Here is a 19,920-nt window from a genome sequence, read left to right as displayed (position 1 = left end):
AACAAACAAACAAAAAAAAACGAGGGGGGGGGGGCAGGAAATCTAATCTGTGGAGTCTCCGGTAGGCTGCGCTGTGCCCGCGCACCCATTGCGCGCGACCCGGCCCCGTCACGAGCGCGCGGCTCCAGCAGCAGCAGCAGCAGCAGCAGCAGAGAGAGAGAGAGAGAGAGAGAGAGAGAGAGCGCGGTGCGGAGCGGAGAGGACCGTCAGTCGGCAGTCTATCGTCACCGGAGCGGCTCTGCTGGCGTGGATGATACTGAGCAGGACGGACTTCTTTTTCGCCGGGATATTCTGCAGCAATGGCCGGGTGAGTCCCGCGGGTTAGAGCCCAGAGCCGCAACCCCCGCTGAGATACGTGGGCAAAGTTGTGCGGACGAAACGTGCGCGGCGTGACTGCGGGGAAACGGCTCTCCCCTCAGCCGTTTCTGCGTTTTCTTCTTTGCTTTCTTGTATCTGCAAGACAAGAGTGGGACGAGGTGGGTGACCCGAGCCGCCGGGACCATCCGGCAGCAACGCTACCGCTTGCGATGTGCCGCCGCCGCCTCCTCCGCTCGTGTGACTGAGCGGCGACTGCTGACGAACGGCGGGCTGCGGGGCTCCAGCTTCAGCTGCATGGGACAGCTGAGGGTCCGGTCCCCGACCCAATCGCCGCGTCTCTGTCATTGACCCCCCCCCCCCCCCCCCCCGCCCCCTCCTCCTCTCGCTCCGCAACCTGCATTGTTAGAAACAGAAATTTGGCACCCAGTTGTGCGTTAAGGTTGAACGTTTAGCTCCGTCCATGTCATAGATTGAGACAGGTGCGACTCTGTGCATCAGATGCAGCAAGTTCAGTATCTGCTGTTGACCAAAAAAACAAAAAAAAAGAAAAAAGAAAAAGAAGTAGAGCCTCATGGAGCGGGCCTTCCCTGCGCCTGTATGTTAATGTGTGATTCCGTAACACTGTGGCCTACAGAAAGGCACATCCACCGCTGCCACAGCTGGAATGCCTTGGGAGTGGAATAAAGAAATCATAATTAGTGTGCCATTACCATCAGCTGGAAGCCTGAAAGCAGAAGGAGCAGAAATCCTTGGATGTTTGTTTGTTTTTTTTAGGTTTTTTTCTTTTGGTCCTGCAGGCTGACATGTGATGGCAGTGCTGACATGTTGGGAGTTTAGAGGTGCATGTGTGTGTGTGTGTGTGTGTGTGTGTGTGTGTGTGTTGCTGCAGACAGACAGACAGGCAGGCAGATGGAAGCAACAACTGGGGGCTGGTCTGAAGTGTCCCGCGGGCATTTGGTGAAAACAAGTGTGCATGTACATAGCAAGTGTGTGTGTGTGTGTGTGTGTGTGTGTGTAAAAAAAAAAAAAAGGGAGGCTGCATCATGAAGGTTACCAGCAGTCAGAGTGAAGGGCTTGCTCTGTCAGGGTGGAGTCTTCATTCTTGTCGGAAAGGCTTCTGCAAAAGTCATCAGGATGTGGGATGACAGCGATCTGAGATGACATTCAGTCTACTGCCGGGCTGCGCATACCTGTTTTAACACATGCACACGCGCCTGCGCAAGCACGCACATACCTACATTACACACTATGCATCTGCTACTGTGTGTGTGTGTGTGTGTGTGTGTGTGTGTGTGTGAGTGCGTGCGTGAACGCTTCCTCCTCTCACCTTTCTCTGGCAGGCAGGCAGCCAAACAACCACACAGCTGTCTATTCACTTGCTGTGCCGGCCTGTGTTACACCTCCTCCTCCTCCTCCTCGCCTCTTTTCCCCCAACACCTCCTCCTCCTCTTCCATCCTCCTCATCACCTCTTATTCCTACACCTCCTTCGTCACCTCCTTCTCTCTCACCTGTGTCGCACAGGCTGATTGGAACTCAGCCTGGCCCACCGCGGACTGACATGGTATGTGTATTACTGCACCCAGTAGAGTTGGCCCCTTCTTGCTGTTGTGTCTAATTGTGGCTGGTGGCTGAAATGGATGATAATCTATGACCTCCACTTCCTTATCATGAGACCAAAAAATGACAAAAAACAGTCATTAAGCCTGTGTTTTCCTGCGTGGTTGGCTTCTAAACTAACCTCCCAAACCCCGTTTCCCCCTCAGATTTCCCCTTAAAGCTAAACAGCTTGGCATATTTGGAAATTAGCTCGTTTTCACTTAGAAACTTATTCCGTCAGTGCTGCTTCCGTACCAGGCAGTGATGTTCCCCCGTCAGGGCGCTCTCGATGGTGCAGGTGTAGAAATTCCTCAGTATTTGAGGGGATATCTGGAATTTCTTCAAGGGTCTGAGGAACAGGCCCTCGTTGATGTGGACACCCAAGGTACCTGAAGCTGTCCACCCTCTCCAACGAGGACCCGTTGATATTAAGTTGGGGGGGGGGGGGGGGGGGGCATAGTTCCCTGCTTTTCCCGAAGTCCACCATCAGCACCGTTGTCTTGCTGATGTTCAGGAGGAGGTTGTTGTCCTGACACCGGCGGGTCAGGTCCTCTTCCTTCAGGTGGGCCTTGTCATATAACCGGCCGTGTCATCAGCAAATTTGATGATGGTGTTGAAGTTGAAAGTGGTTCCGCATGTGTGTGTGTGTGTGTGTGCAGGGAGTACAACAGGGGGCCTCAAAACACAGCCCCCGGGGTGATCCGGTGGTAAGGATGTGGGTGGAAGAGTTGTGTCTGCTCACCCTCACCACCTGGGGCCTACCCGCCAGGAAGTCAAGGATTCACATGCACAGTGAGGCATTAAATCCCAGGTCCTTGAGCTTTGTGACGAGCCCAGGGGGGAACTATGGTGTTAAACGCCGAACTGTAGTCAGTGAGCGGCAATCATCACATAGCTCCCTTTCTTGTCGAGGTGAGATAGGGTGGTGTGGAATATGTGTGCTATGCCGTCTTCGGGTTGGGACTGTTGGGGCGGTACGAAAACTACAGTGGGTCCAGTGTGCTGGGCAGTGATATTGTTGTTTGTTCCATATTTCTGTGTTTAGACAGACTAACCTGGAGATGATGTCAGGGATGTGGCTAGACGATTTTGGTGTTTTTACGTTCACCTTCGTGGTTTAATTGAAATGATTTCTTGACCGAAAACCACCAGGTGAAGTGGCCGCATGCAGTGTCTCAAAAGTGCATCACATCCGCGCGGTAAACCTGAGCTTCTGAATGGAGGAAGTCCTCCTCGTTGTCGAAATCCTGGGGTTTTTTTTCCGGCAGCGACACTGTCGACCCGCTTGGTGAAAAGTAATGCAGAAGTGTCAACAACCAATTGAGCAAAATGGCTCCCACATCAGAGCTTCTCTGCTTTTTCCTATTGGCTAATCAAGGCTATTTCTGGGCTTGCTTTGCTTGCTATGGGTAATTTTGACAATAGTATTGCATTTGCTTATTCCGCCACTTAATTGAAGCTTCATGGGGTTGACGCTGAGTGAAATATTCAAACGCCGCCAGAGACACGCACGCACGCTCACTCGCATTTCTCCAAAATTCAGCCGGACTTTTTCTGGCGTCTTTGGAAATGTGATTTCCATTTGAAGTTGTGTGGGTTTGAGCAGTGCTTGGCTGCCCAGCACGTCGGGTAGTGCCTACACCTTGCAATGTGTGACGAGGGGAGTCTTGCGTGGTTGCATGCAGCCTATCTGGATTCTGACTGCATCGCTGCAGAAAACGTGTGCATGGGATTTTGCAGAGGAGCTGCCGCGCCGCCGCAGCCTGCAGTGGCTGACCTCCCTGCTGAGCACGCTGACCTCCACATGGAAGAGGAGGAGGAGGGGAGGGGGAGATGGAGGCCCTGCCTCCATTCGTTTTGTTCTCCTTCTCCCTGAGCGCCTTGCTCCACAGGCTGCCTGCTTGAAAATGGCATCCTGCAAACCCCTCCTCCTCCAACCCCCCCCCCCCCCCCCCCCCCTCTTTTCCTTCATCTCTGGGGTCCCGAGGGCTTTGTGAGCGTCTGTTCGTGCCAAATGCCAGCACTCTGCACTCCCCCCTCCCTCCCCGTTCCCTCCTTCCCTCTCAGTGTGTGTATGACAGAAAGAGAGAGGGAGAGAGTTGAGGGATTTCTTTGGTTCCCCCTCTTCATCCAGGCTGGGGGGTTGCTTGTTGTCTACTGGTGCTTCGTCCCCAGTGTTTGTGCAATTGGCTGGTGCATGTGTGTGTGTGTGTGTGCGTGAAACAGGCCTGCTATTGTTCTCAGCGACTGCTGGAATTCTGTTGAATGGTGGTTGTGTCAGCCCAGATGCCCAGCAGTATTGTCTGTCTTTGTCGTTTTCATCTGTGTATGGTCCTTTTTTTTTTCTTTTTTCGCTCTCATGTGTGTGGACACTGTCAACCTGCCTCTCTGCTCACCGCTCTGAACACGCCGTCTGCATGTGGACAAAGAGTCAAACAGAGTTTAGCATCTGGAAAGCTAATCATCCAGATTTGGCCTTGTTTGTTTGACAATTTCAAGGTGCCGTGTCAGTTCACCACCAATCAATCGCGGCAACGCACGTTTTAAATCGCTGACTTGAGACCATCGTCTTGAACGCTGCTGCCAGCAACAGTGGTGACTGGTGGGGGCTCCACTCTGCATAGGACAGGAGCGTGCCAGCAGGTCAGATTGTGAGGGAAATCTACTTTTTACTGCATGGCAGAAAATAGGGAGAGGGTGCTGTTGTTCCCTGAGCTGTGGAAATGAGACCTGATACTTAGATTCAAGTTTGACTAAGTCACAGAAATTCATATTGATGGGTAGAACCAACAACAACAATTCTGATCCCCAATCACTGTCACAGTCTTGCAATCATGTAAATGATGAAAGAAGAAAGTGTGTTTACCGCAGGTGCAACACTGTAAACGATTTGAAAATGTTGTATGCGATGTTGTAGATTAAGTTGAAGCACTTAAAAGCGTTGTTTGGTGTTGAAGCAATGCAGGGGTTTGAAGTGTCAGTCGATGGTGTAAGTATTAAAACAAGCTGAGGTGTCATTTCAAGTGTAAGAACCGAAAGCAGTTGAAAAGCGCGACTTGTGTGTCAAGTCAAAGCTGTGTGCGGTTGAATTGGAGCTTGTTGTTTGTGTTATAAGATGTTATGTCTCAGTCAATTGAAGCACAGGAGTCGAAAGCAGCTGAAGTGTGATCTCAAGTGTAAGTGCTGAAGTGTCACATGGATTGTAAACAACGAAAGCACTTGAAATGAAGTGGCTAACTTAAGTCTCATGTCAGAATCAGAATCAGAATCAGAATCAGAAACTGTTTATTGCCAAGTAACATACATTACAAGGAATTTGCTGTGGTCTGAAGGTGCTATTGTTTTGATAACAAATAAGTAGAATATAAAAGCTAAAATAAGAATAAGAATAAAAAAAAAAAAAAAAAAAAAAAAAAAAAAAATAAGATAAGATAAATAACAACAGTGCAGTGACCAGAATAAAGTAAAGTGTCCAGATAAAGTGTCCAGTAGGGGGTGGGTGCGTTAATGTAACGCAGTGGGGACAGGGGTGATGTACGTTAATATAACGTATAGCTTGTGTTTGTGTTCTGGGGGGGGGTCAGTGAGTCAGTGAGAGTTTGTCAGGTAAGTGAGAGTTTGTCAGGTGTAAGAGACTTGACTTGATTTGAGGGCTCACGCCAAAAACCGTTTGGGGCGAACCCTCAAAATGCTGAGTCAGGTTTGAAATTCGGGTTCCCTATAGCCGTCTGTGACACAGTCAGTGATGGGTCGGGATGCACATTTTAACAACAGGTGCAGGAAAATAAAAAGGCTCGATGCAGAACAGGCGCGGGTTCTAGCTTGATCCACGCAGGATCTGTGTTAAAGCAAAGGATGCCAGATTAAGTATTTAAGTCACTAGTGTTTAGTGAACGACAGCATCTGTTCTTTGCACCTGTTCTTTTCTTTCAGAAACGGTTGAAGCTCAAATTCTGTAATATATATGTATGTGTGTATATATATATATATATATATATATATATATATATAATATATATACACACATATGAAAGGGAATTGTAAAAACAATACTTGATAGCTTTAAAGAGCAAAATGTTCAGATACGTCGAACCTAGTGTCGTGCCATTCCTCATTCAGAGACCTTGATGGTCATCATCATCATCATCATCATCATATTGCAGTTAGCTCACGCGGACTTGAGACTTGACTCACTGCCACTCTGGTTGAATGACCCTCTTTAACACCACACAGCCTAAAGTGCTGTCATGCTGTTATTTATAGAGTGACGCCTGGCTTGCTACTACTTAATTTGTTCGGCAGCCCCCAGTGTCCACACCGACTCGGACAGTTGTGGAGCTGCGTGGCTCCTGTGTTGGTGATGAGGAGGCATGAGGTGGTCTGAGGTCTGCCTGTCGGGAAATTGAAGATCCAGTTGCACGGGGTGCGGGGAGTTAAGTCCCCGGTCTTGAAAGTTTGTGACGAGTCTAGAGGGGACGATCGTGTTAAACGCTGAGCTGCAGTCCACAACTACGCCGGCGACTTTCGGCCGAATGCGTCTGTTGTTGCCGTAGTTGCGGCAGCAAATACGTAGCTGTCCTGGCAGATGCTTTTGTTTGTTTTTTTCTTCGAAAGGCGTCACCTGGGCGGCTAACGCTCAGTCGCATTTTGAACGTTGCTCGTTGTTACATAACTTGTTGTCAGGTCTGTTTTGAGCAACAGAAACACTTGGTCTTTTATGAAATATACAGTATCTATTTGAAGGTACGCGATGCTGTTTTTATAGAATTGGCTTATTTTCATTTATAATGGAAAATGAATGGCCACATTAAACAATTTTATTCAAATATATCGTCCCTGAATCGTATCGTGGACCAACTAGGTGTGTATCGGATGGGTTTTTTACAAGGGAGAGACGCACGGCCCTAATATATGCAGGGAGCTCCAAGCAGCAGAGACATAGAGAGAGAGTTAAAAGGGGGGGGCCGCAGGAGAAGGTTGGCTGGGTCACCTTATTCCTCTCCTTAACCACTACCAATAAACAGCAATTTAGGAAGGGATCAAATAATAATAATAACAATATTGGAAACATGGTTAATAACAGTGCAGAGATAATAATCACACTAATAATCACAAAAGGTGACAGTGTTGTCACTGTTGACCCGGCAGACCTGACCCCGCTGACCCGCTCTGGAGCTCCCTTGTGGTTGCCAGGCCAGATGTGCTACTCTCCCTGACTATATCATTATTATTATTATTATTATTATTAGCTGTTTTCCCTCTTCTTTGTCTTTCTCTCTTGCTTTCCCTTAGCTCACCACTTACCTTTCTCTCTTTCCCGTCCACCTCATAGACTTCTCCCTCGTCCGACCGTGTGAAACACACACACACACACACACGCGCGCGCGCGCGCTAACATTGAGTCAACAAATAACATCACCTTACCAAACTTCGGCTAATTGTTCTGTATTTATTGTTTTGTTTTCCGTGTTGTCCTGTTAAAGTCCTGTCTCACCATAAAAAAAACAAGAGGGGGCGGGGGGGCGCAGGCTGACATCTGCTTAAATTATTACAGCGCAAATATGCTTCACTTATTTACAACACAACAGCTCTGAAAAGCCTTCAAGTTAGTTTCAGTCATTTAAAAGTTATATAATGATGTGATGACGGGGAACTACTACAGCGGAATAAGTACAGTAGCAGTATAAGGGACTGTTCAGCAGAATTGCTCGCTGCACTCCTTGTTTTTTTTGGTCATTCTGAGCCGAAGCTGTAACCAGCCTTTACCCGGCTGTCCGTATATGCTCGGACAGCCCTGCCCCCCCTCCTGCAGCAGGGCTCACCTGACCACGAGCCAAAATCTGGAAATGAAGCTCTGAATTCACACAGGTTCAAAAATTAATTACTGTATCAGCCTTCAAAAGGAGCCCCCCCCCCCCCCCCCCCTCCTTTTTTTTTTCATGGCAGCTGTCTAGTCAGCCAGCAGAATAATTCACAGTAGGTTCTTTGTCATATTAAATCATGTCCACTGCTATTCATTTACTGTGTCAGATTTAGAGCTGACACAGTGCCAGGAGTCCCTTTTTTTTTTTTTTTTTTTTACATCCACACACACAGAAAAGGAGATGAAGTTCTTGCCAGTGTGTGCAGAAAACCAATTAAACGTTCCTTTCCCCCAAGCCACAGTGACTGCTGACACAAGTCATTACTCTTGAATAATTGTACTTAATTGTTAATATGATTATTTAACCCATTTGCGCTCCTAAGACTATATTTAGCGTGATAAGGGAATGCCACAACATTAGTTCGGATTGGTCGAAAGCCTTTGAAATTTGGACACAAGTATCTAACCGTACAACTTTGATTTGAATTTTTATTTTTTTTAGATCGCATGAAAAATCACGCTTTTATCAATGGATTTTTGAAAAAATTCTGAAAAATGCTACAATTTATGTTCATTAAACGCCTTTCATGAGAAGTCTTTTTTAACACTGCACATGTGTGTATATATTTCATATTTTTAAATATATACACACTTGATTGTGCTCCTTAGACTGCTATTGTTTTTCCTAAAATGGTAGAAAATACCCTAAAATAACCAATGAAAATGTATGGATTTGTTTTATTATTTTCAGTACACACACGTGCGGGACTCCTATCTATATATTCCATATAAATAATTATTTGTCATACAGCAGGTGAAAACATTCGCTCGAGGAGCCGTTCTCCATTAGTTTCAATACATTTTCAGGCAGCAGGTCTATTCGCTTCTATTAAACCTCAGACCTGAACTGCTGACTCCAGATTGGTTTCAGCCACCTGCCGTCTTCCCTAACGCGGAGGTCGGGTCCCACGGCAGTGCTCCCCCAGCCTGTGTGTGCATGACGGTCCGTGGCTCGCTCCATATGCATGCGCATGCAAGAGGGCGGTCGGAGGGATCGTGTAACTGGCCTGGAGGTGTGTCTAATTGGGCCGAAAATGCAGCTCCAAGTCATCAACGAGCAGGAACGCGAGCGGGAGGCACGTGCTCGCACAGTGTGAAGAGAAACGGCGGGGGGGGGGGGGGGGTCACGCTGTCAAGTGCCCATATGTTGCCATTTATGTGGTTTTTGACTTGACCCTCATTACTTTCCACGAAATCGCTCCATTTGTTTGTTTGTTTTTCCCTTTCGTTCCGTCACAGTTGCAGCAGCCCATTGACGTGTCAGTGTCATCATTACATGTTGTGTTGCTGAGAACGTTAGACACCTAGGCAGCGCGCAGGTTGCACCGTCCGCACAGGGTGCCCCCCTACATGCTCCCTCACGCCCAGCACGCAGCAGATGGGTATCCATCCTGTGCCGTGACGGGTTAGTCCGGCCAGAGGTATCGACACATTACCCTTTTGGCAGTTTTTGCTGTGATGGCGAAATATTGCTCTCTGTATCTATCTAGCGCACTGTTTGGTCTGTAAGGTGCCAGTAGAAAAGATGTCAGGAAACTGTTCAAAATGCCCCCCCCCCCCCCCCGAGATATCCTTCCTTTAGGGGTGCAGTATATCAGGGCGTGAAGTAACATAAGCGGCAGACCCTGAACAACAATTGAGGAAAGCTTTAAAGAGAAGAGTGTTGCCATAGTGAGGTTATAGTTGCTGCCGCCTGCCTGCCACTGGACATTTGAGAGTTTAGAAAGTCTGTTAATTGGCAGATACTGTTTTTGCATGAATGTGGTTTTCATTTTTTATAGAATCCTGACATGTGTGTCAATATTTTTGGGATTAGTATTAAACTTACACAGTGTGTAAGAACCCTCAACTAAAATGTTCACTTGTTTTCAATCTAGCGTAATATAACATATCATTACATAATGAAATGGGGCCAGACTGCCATGAATTCTGCTGAACATATGGATTTGATGATTCCGCGACCTGTTATGTAGTGCCATGTTTTGGTTTTTTTTTCGTGCGTCCAACACTGTCGCATTAGCGATGAACACTGCAGCCACGGGTGGGGTGCAGACTTGTAGCCTTGCTGTGGGGGATCGGTGGCAATCTAGCCCTGACCCAGCCTGTTCACAGTACGACATCAGTCCAATCTCACAAAAGCTTCAGCTGCATTTTGCGAGAGAAAAAAAAAAAAAAAAAAAAAAAAAAAGCCCTCAGCCTCTGCTGCTATTTGAGAGAAATGCGTTCCTGTAATAAGTTTGCCTGCCTGCCTGCTCGGTGGTGTGCTGCTCCTCTTTTATTACGCCGAAATGGACAAGTCCAAAAGAAACAGCTGGGTATCAGTGGAGTCAGGGTCTCTCTGTGGCATAATTTACTGGCTAGCAGAGACTCTCACCACCCACTCATTAAGATGCACGAAAACAGAGAGAACGAACACGGAGACAGGTCTTCATATTTCTGCCTTCAGGAAAAAAACAAAAGGCTACGTCTCAGCGCGGAGCGGATTTTACAAACTGTGTGGCGTCGTGGGTCGGCTCGGTGATACAGTGCGGCCCAAACCGCTTGTGACTTTGGCCCCTTTTTTCTTCCGAGCAGAGCTGCTTGACGGCGCCAACCTCTCAATCAATTTCTGGTTTCTTGTTTGCCGAAGGTGTTTCACCGAGCGGCCGGATCCCTTCCTGCCTTTGATAGATGTTGTTGTTTCAGAGCGGGGGAGACCGTGTCAGCAGGAAACAGGGGAACATTCTGCGTTCGGAGCGGCGCGCGGTGGCGTTTTGTGGGGATCGATAGCTCATTTGGGGGAGCGTTTGATGAGCTTCGGTGCGGAAGGTAATTCAGCCACGAACTGAGATGCAAACTCTTGTCTTTCACAAAATCAGAATATAACAAACGACCGCATTGATTGTTGGGGTCGCGCTTTCTCTTCACTTAACCACCGCAGCTATCCGCCCAAGATGACGGAGGAGATAATCGGAATGTCTCCAAACCCTTGGGAGCAGAAATTGCAGAAAAAGCCGGCTTCATTTCACTTCAAGTGTTGAATTAGCTGAGAAGTGTGTGTGTGTGTGTGTGTGTGTGTGTGAGAGAGAGAGAGGGAGTTAGCAGCCTCGGTTTTGACCTTTCACAGACTGTAATGTTTGCAACCAAATGGCTGTGAGCAGCATGCGAGTGTCCATACATCACTCTTATCCGTCTTCCTGAGACTCTCGGGTGCACCCCTGGGTGCTAAACTCGGGGTCTAAACTCATCTGGCATCTGAAGAGCCACGGAGATTAGTCGAATGAGACTGATGACAGATTAAAAAAAGCAGCCATGCGGATGTTCCGTGTAATTTCCTGTTGCGCGAGTGGGTGTCGGAAAAGGAGATGCGCAGAGGCGGAAATGTTAGGGGCTGAGGTTCGCTAGCTCTCTGTTGAATCCGAAAATTTTGCCCGAACCTGTTTGGAGTGTCAGCCAAACAGGTCCACGTCGACGGCTTGAATGGACGTCGAGACGAGCAGCAGAGCGTAGTGTAGGAAATGTTGCTTGATGGTGTGTCTTGGCGCAGTTTTTGCACTTATTCTTCACAAGTCACCCGGTCCAAATGCTATCGAGTTGATCGGCGTAAAATAGCGACGAATGGATGAAAACGAAACCGGGAGATGCGGACTTCGATCCCGCCGACAATGTGCTGCTGCCGTGTCGGTCCGTGCCAGCTTTTCTCGTCTCTCTACGAGTTTAGCATATTCTATCGGCCCTGGAACCGAATCTAAAACCTAAACTGCTATGGGAAGCCAATCCTTTTGCGAAGGGGGGCAGGCGGTTTATCTCCGCAGTAATGGGGATCAGCTGAGTGCTTGTTCTTTAAATACTGACATAACGGTGAAAAAAAAGAAAGGTCTGTTTTAGTTTCCTTTCTCTCTCTCTCTTTATTTAGACTACACAGGAATCCTAATATCAATCCAAGGGCAAGGGGGGGGGGGGGGGGGGGGGGGGGTTTAGCACCTGTATTGCTCACTGGTCGAGGGTTCAACATGAGTGGCTGGTGTGTAACGGGGGGGGGGGGGGAGCAAATCACTCACAGAACGCTCACTTCTTCTCTCTATCTCCGTTGGTGCTGACGAGCACATACCAAATGATGACAAGCAGGCATTAGTGCAAGTAGGACGGATGGCACGCGCACACACACACATGCACACACACACACACACACACACACACACGCGCGCACACACACACACACGCAGGCTCACATCCGTCATGGCACTCGCAGTAATGTAAGTAAAAAGGCTTTCGCTCGACGTCCGATGGCCATAATTATTCAGTGGCCCGTCAGTGTTCCTCTGTGCGTCTTTTTATCTTTCTGCTGCTGCTCTCTTTCTATTTCTATTCTCTACTCTCAATACCCCCCCCCCCCCCCCCCCCCAACCCCTCAGCTTTACACACACACACTCCGATCCTCCAGCACTGACACTGGTGCTTATTTGGCTCTATTATATTCAAAGCTTTATTTCAGTGAGTTGAGTTGAGTCTGGGTTTGTTTTTCTCACAGAGTCAGCTTGTATATATATATATATTTTTTTTTTTTGTCTTGTGCATTATTTGACTTTGCTTTGGCTGTTGTTCTCCTGTGATTTGACTTTTTGCCTTTGTGATTGTATTTCGATTTTATGCGTCGTTCCCTCTTTTTTTTTTTTTTTTTTACAAGATATTGACTCTCTTCCAGCTGCTCATTGTTCCTGGTTTGCAACGTGTAACTATCCTCAGTGTTTGTTTTGACTCGGGCACTTATTTGGTCGACATTGCAACCAAAAAGAAAAAAAAACAATTCTATTTGAAATAATTTATGTCACAGTGATAGTGCCCCCTGTATTGCTGTTCTCTGCGGTAATGTATATGGATATGTGTGTATATACTGTGTGTTTGTATATATATATATATATATATATATATATATATACAGTGCTTAACAAATTTATTAGACCACCTGTCATAAAAATGAGAAAACACAAATATTTTAGAAATCTGTCAAAAACTCGTTTCAAACTAAAAATTGTATTGTTATTTATTAGGCAAACAACAAACTGGAACAACTGAATAGTCCTTATTCACATATATTTACCAAAAATCTTAATATTCTGTACGACCTCCTTTGGCCCTGATAACAGCTTGCATTCTTGCAACCACTAAAACAAATGTTTCTGTTCAGGAATGCAAGTAAATAACTGTAATTTGGCATCTCAATCAAAAAATAATAACGTGCTTTACTATTTTGTTTCTGCTTTTTTTGTAAAACAGTAAATTTGAGAATTCATGGATAACAACAATAATTACATTTTAGCATTAAAGAGATCATTTTGATTAAAGAGCTTGGCTTGCACATACTGGTGGATTAACCATTACAGAGACATCAAATATTTTGGTCATCAGCAATACTGTTCATTTAGGGCAGCGGTGGCAAACACCTTACACTGGGTGGTGGTCTAATACATTTGTTAAACACTGTATATAATTTATTTTGCTGGCAGGAATGGGCCTCCGTGTATTTGTTACTCTTAACTGGCAAATTTTAACAACAAAGAGTCTTTACACAGTTACACGTTTCTTGCTGGAAGTTACTGTATACTTCCTGGCTTATTATTACTTTTCCACAGACACACACGGCGGCTGAGTAGAGGGAATACTCCGCTTTATTCGAGCAGTTTCGCACATGCTTTTATTTTCCTGATGAATTTGGAGCTTTTTGGGAGCACTTTGAGTGAGTCATAAATCTGCGCAGCCCTGCAACCTGCCTCTGTGGCTGTGTAGCCTGCAGGCTGTGATGTCCTTTCTTTTCACTTTGGACGTGATCATGTGGGACAGCGGCTGCCCGGAGATCAGAGAGGCTTGTGACCAGGAGGTTGTTGGTTGCACTCCCAAGACCTGCCATTTTCTCTGTGTGTGTGTGTGTGTGTGTGTGTGTGTGTGTGTGGAGAGAGAGCTGTGTAGATGTGAGGCACGGAGCTGGTTGATGTTAAAAGGTGCGGGTAGTGTCTCAGTTTCAGCTGCCTTGCATCACTGCACCTCCGCTCAGTGTGTCCTCTTCCTCCTCGTTCCCTGCAGACTCGCGAGCACGAGGTTTGCTGCTGCTGCACTACATCACTGCAGGTGTGATGGATTACTACAGGGAGCGTGTGTGTGTGTGTGTGTGTGTCTGTGTGTGTCTGTGTGTGTGCATGCGTGCACGTGGATGAGACCTGATTGTACCTCTAACCAGGCTCCCGGGACTTCAGCGTGGCTCTGATAACAGTAATTACCTATTGTTGGATTCTGTGCATCCTCTACTATGTGCTTGATTTGGCTATTGGCTGCCTCTGAACACACACACACACACTGACCTATTTTACATTTACTACTACTCTGGCGAAAATAGGGCCAGCCAACCAATCCTTCAGATTTGTATAAAAGCCCTGTAATTGGTCTACAGTGACTGGGCCTGTGGCAACAATAAATGTGTAATTTAAAAGTGCTTAAAAACAGTGACACGTCCGTGTGCACTTCATTGCCTTAGATGGTAAAATGACACAGTGTCATTTCAACATTTATTCCTGACGATATGAGGACTTCATGATATTAGCACTCTTAACTTTGCTGCATTCTTTAGCCGTCGTGACAGACAGTAAGTGCAGACATATCATCTTTGCCCCACATATGGCCCAAATTATCCTGTCAGAGGGCATTGGGGTAAAAATGTGCCGTTGTGCCCCTTTTGACCCCACCCCTCCCCCCAAACTCCCAGCTACCTGCGCGTTTTACATACACCTTATGGCTTCCAGGTTCCGACTAAATTTAGTGCAAACTGCAGACTACACACTGCTTGATTATTTGCCCAGAGACAAGCCAGTCCTTCTGTGGCGGAATGGTCGACCCAGGCCCCATATTGTCAGTATGTCAGCTGGTATGTGGTGATGTGATTGAACTTTATGCAGCAATATGCATCTGATAAAGCAGTGCCCACCATAGTTAACGCTGTGCTTCAGTTAAACGTCACTGGGTCAGAATCGACCCAATTGGTGTAGCATAGTAATGCTGCAGAAGTCTGGACTTTTATTCTGGTGCTCGGTCACTGGGGATGAAGGCCTGTGGGCCAGTGTGCTAACTATGGCTAATGCAGCAAACACACCACCAATAGCTGGCCTAGAGTTGCATGAAGTGCTTAAAAAAAAAAAAACGTGTCAAATAGATTTATTTGAAGCAGCGCTGTTAAACATCGATCATCACTTAACCGCAGCAGAACTGACTCAGGATCTCAATCACACAGGCTGACTGGACTTCATTTTGTCTGTCGAGGAGTTTAGTCTCATCTCACACGCCAGAGAGTCAAAGAGAGAGACACAAAATGTACGGTTCAGCTTGTACCTCGGAATAAATAAATGTCAGTGATGCTCCATCGTAAGACTCTGACCTGTACACTGTTAAGTATGACATAAATAATCAACTCTGATACTACCACCGAACCAAGGAAGTCACATACCAAACCGAACGTTCTACGGTTTGGGACGAATACACGTAGCGGGACACCCCAAGTAATCAGGTTTTAATCGCAGGTGCTTGCAGTCCGTACCAGGTATCCAGCCTAATGGAAATCCAACAGCAGTGTCCTGACAACAGATCAGTGTAGGGAAGCAGGACTAGAAACAGGAATGAGGTGAGTGAAGCAGCTTAAATTACATCCTGTACAGAGAGCCTACAGGCTCTGCTGAGAAATGGGCTTCATTTCAACCTTTGTAGCCCCCTCCCCCACACACTCACACAGAAGCCATAAAGTTCCAGAAGCAGCACACTTACCTGATTTCCCCGCTGTCCATTTCCTCAAAGGTTTTGGAGTGTGGATGTGTGGAATGCTCGGTGATCATTTATTGACAAGCTATTTGTAGGGAACTGAAAGAGCTGACATTTACCTACGGATGACAATGACTCGGGCCTCGGACTGGGTATTGTTGCAATTTTGCAATACTAGTTTCAGTGCTGGTACCAAAATAATACTAGTTCCAAGTGATAAAGAGTCCCCTTTGCGCATTCCTCATCAGAAGAACCTCAAAAGAGTGTTAGGGTGGCTTATTTTTGATTTAGTGTGTTACCACATTGATTAAATGAGTTTTTGTCTTTTTCTTGATTCTGCTCGCCCTTGTTCTCACACGGTCACTCTTTGGACTTGTCAGGAAGTTGAATGACTTAAAACGTTGTTTTGGATGTCAGTGAACATTACAAGAAGTGTTCATCCCTCGTTCTAATATGGATTCGATTGGTACCTGGAACCTGTACTCAAGTTTTGTGCAAACTCTGCCTTGATAGTTCCTGGGGCCATCCAAAAGTACAGCCCTCAGAGGAATAGACTTTTTTTTTTTTTTTTGGCACCACTGAGAACACGTAGAGAAGTCTATGGTCCCTTGCTAGGGTCAAAGGGCACCACAGCAAATACCTGTGACCTAAAATAAACTCTTCAGGGTGAGGAAGGGATATGTTGTATTTTCCCACTACACCAGGAACTATAGCAGAGGAGATACATTGGGAATCTTGTTCCAAAAACAGAAAGTTTCTGAGCTCCTGAAATGGTCCCTGTGCCCCTTGAAAAGTTGTGTAATGGAACAAGATACACTCAATGCCAGCTTTCAATGCAGGTTGCTCGGTGCTCGGTGCTTCAGACATACTTTGGTCAGTACCAAAAAAGCATTGAGTTCAATATTCAGCCCTACATTTTAATACCAATGGCGGTGTTCAGTACCTACAGGAAAAAAAACATCCATTTTCTGGAAGTGGAGGACAGAAAAGTTCAGCCTACGCTACATGAGCAGTTCAGCTGTGCTGCTTGGCTGAATCTGAAGGATTTTTCCAATTTATCGTCTATTCAGTTTTGATTAAAAAAAAAAGGCTGATCTGCTTTTCATAATATTAGCACAATGATCCAATCTATAAAGGGACCCTACTCCAAGAGGAAGACCCAGGTTCAAGATCCCACTCTGCTGGAGTGTCCTTAAGAAGACAATGAAACCTTTAAAGCGCCAGGTCTTGGCTTGTGTTCTGTATCTGCCCCTGACCTCTGACCGAGAGAAAAGAGGATTTATTCTATTTGTATTCATCCATTTCTTTTAGTGGTTTGGTGATTTTGAATGTCTGTGGGGAACAGAGATAAGGGCCGGCGTGCAGTCGAGGAAATGAAAATGAAAACAGCGTGGGGAGGTTGGCTTCGTCGAGAGGCCACGGAGACAGACAGTTTCTCTGAGCTGTTGACATTTCAGTGTCACTGCACCTTCAGATAGTATTATTTCACGCAGAGAGTATTTGAAAAGGTGCGGACCTTATCATCTCTGTGTTTTTGGTGGGAGAGAGAGAGAACTTTGAGTTGTGTGTGTGTGTGTGTGTGGCTGTATTTATGAAAGGCCTGACAAGTGAGCGCAGAGGTATCAAAACCGGCAAAGAAGAACCGCCTTTGTTATCTTAAAACGCGGAGAAAGGAGCTACAGCTTAAACGGGTGAATTCTGAACACCAGCTAAACCCTGACAGGATGTAAAGGATAGTGAGCCCGGCTCTAATGTTACTTACAATTCTTATCTATGTTAAAATTCCTTTTCTCATGAGCAGAGAATTGATAAAGCCACTCGGATAAATAGCAAAATGTCTTCAGAAACCGAACGGCAAACCCAGCTGCCCCAGCCAGAGGCGGAACGTAGCGATTGCTTTGTTTGAAATCAGGAACAAAACACAGCACAGAAGGTGAGGGATTTTCCCAAATCAAAGCAAAGAAAGTGATTTCATTCGGCTTCACCTTGCCTTTACAACTCCGTCTACTACAAATGACTATCAATGCGTTTGCCCAGATTACGTTTTCACTGACTTAACGAGGAAACATTCATACCGAGCGCATCGCGCTGTTTACCGCCAGGGTAAAAGTCATTTTTATGGTTATGTTTCGGCAACTCAAAGCAGTTGGAAGATGGTGGTCAGTGTTAACCTGAAGCACAAGACAAGGACCTGGTGACTTTTTCAATATTTAACCATAACCACCATCTTTTCCTATCCCCTCCCATGAAGTGTTTAGTAGCCTGACTCTGTCTAGTAAATAACGGACCCGCAGAAACAGACCGGTCCACTAGTCAGAGGGACTAGTTCTTTTCTGGCGTAACCCGGCCCTGACACTCGGCTCAAGCGTCCAGCGGACGTTTGCACCTTGGTTGGAGTGGCAGCAGTGCACATCCTGGCAACCTCATGTTGGTGGTGTCCTGTGCTTTTGTACGCCCTATCGTCCACCTGGACTTCCTCCCCGTGATTTTGCTTCCTGGATCGGAAATGCGTTCCATGGACATAATCCAGGCGGCAGTTACATTTCCTCCAGCGCCAAATCACAACAAAAAGTCATCTCGTGACACTTTACATACAGAGCAGGTCTAGACCGTACTCTTTATGATGTTATTACAGAGACCCAACAGTTCCCACCATGAAGCAAGCAAGGAAAAACTTCCTTTTAACAGACAGAAACCTTGAACAGAACCAGGCTCCAGGTGGGCCTGTCATCGATTATACAAACCAGTAGATCCAGTGGGAGACAGTTGCGACCGTCAACCACGTGGCAGTCCGTGACGGGGACGTTTCGGCGATGCTCGCCGATTCTCTGGGACTTGTCCAGTTCTGTCCTACGGCCATTGTTGACAAACCGTCTTGTGCCTTTGATCGAAGCAGATTTTTTGCCGGCAGTCGAACCAGAGTGTTGGAGCAGAGTTCGCGCTGACGTTTTAACCAAAAAGAGCTGCGTGTCCGTTCAAGTGCTGGGAAATCCCCCAAAAGACATGTGCCTGTCTCATTTGCTCTGGGACAAAATGAACAACGCTGTATGATGGAACCTTTGGGATGAATGAACACATGTAAGAAGTGCTAGAATTACTGCCAGGGATACACACACACACACACACACACAGCACTGAGCTACTGGGTCATCCATGTCCATTTATATTTAAATTTGAGTGTTTGACCCCTGAAGTTCCTCCTGCAGCAGCCCTCTCCCTGTGTCTCTGTCTTTGTCTGAATGGATTCATCAGGCTGGAAGCTGTTTGTTCACATCCCACTGCCCTCATTAACATTTCACTGCCCTTCTCTCGCTCCCTCCCGCTCTTTTTAGCGCAAAACACACACACACACACACATTCACACATGCAGCCTGACGGTAACCATGGGCTCTGACAGGCAGTTGAACAACACTGCAGGAAGAGTTCCTGTCGTCTTCCCATCTCTCTCTCTCTCTCTGTTTGCTTCTCTCTCTCTTGCACATTTTCCTGCCGCTAATCTTCACTGTAGCTGCTGGAAAATATCTGTACACTGCAAGTTGCCTGTGCTTCGCCCAGTTATCTGTGACAATAACAAAGCCACCTGTGAAACTGAAAACATTTTGTCCACGGCTTAAGACTCGGCTGTGGCGACGCACACACAGACGTAGCGACGATGGACGGCGTCGTGGAAACATGACAGAGCGCTTTGAGGAAGCTAAATTTCAGTCCCAAAGGCACCTGTAGACTGCATCAAAGGCACATAGAAATGCAGGCTAACTAGCAGGAATCACATATACAGTGCTTAACAAATGTATTAGACCACCACCCAGTGTAAGGTGTTTGCCCCCGCTGCCCTAAATTAATTGCTGATTACCAAAATATTTGATGTCTCTGTAATGGTTAATCCACCAGTATGCGCAAGCCAAGCTCTTTAATCAAAATGATATCTTTAATGCTAAAATGTAATTATTGTTGTTATCCATGAATTCTCAAATTTACTGTTTTACAAAAAAAAGCAAAAAAAAATAGTAAAGCACATTATTATTTTTTGATTGAGATGCCAAATCACAGTTATTTACTTGCATTCCTGAACAGAAACATTTGTTTTAGTGGTTGCAAAGAATGCAAGCTGTTATCAGGGCCAAAGGAGGTCATACAGAATATTAAGATTTTTGGTTAATATATGTGAATAAGGACTATTTAGCTGTTCCAGTTTGTTATTTGCCTAATAAATAGCAATACAATTTTTAGTTTGAAACAAGTTTTTGACAGATTTCTGACAGATGTATACTGTTACCATCCCTGCTTCAAATTATACCGTGAT

The 19,920-nt window shown here is 46.2% G+C and overlaps 1 protein-coding gene across 1 annotated transcript in view; it reads left to right on the top strand.

The window, feature by feature from the left end:
• The first annotated feature begins 210 nt into the window (after nucleotides 1-210).
• Nucleotides 211-19,920, top strand: part of fat3a (FAT atypical cadherin 3a) — a 134,566-nt gene continuing 114,856 nt past the window's right edge. The window contains exon 1 of the mRNA XM_070905520.1: nucleotides 211-307. The gene's annotated coding sequence lies outside the window, so the exon portion shown is untranslated. The remainder of the gene's footprint in view (nucleotides 308-19,920) is intronic.

This window comes from Enoplosus armatus, chromosome 5 (assembly GCF_043641665.1).
Source record: "Enoplosus armatus isolate fEnoArm2 chromosome 5, fEnoArm2.hap1, whole genome shotgun sequence".
In the NCBI taxonomy this organism is placed as follows: Eukaryota; Metazoa; Chordata; class Actinopteri; order Centrarchiformes; family Enoplosidae; genus Enoplosus; species Enoplosus armatus.
This window is presented reverse-complemented; position numbering and strand designations above follow the sequence as displayed.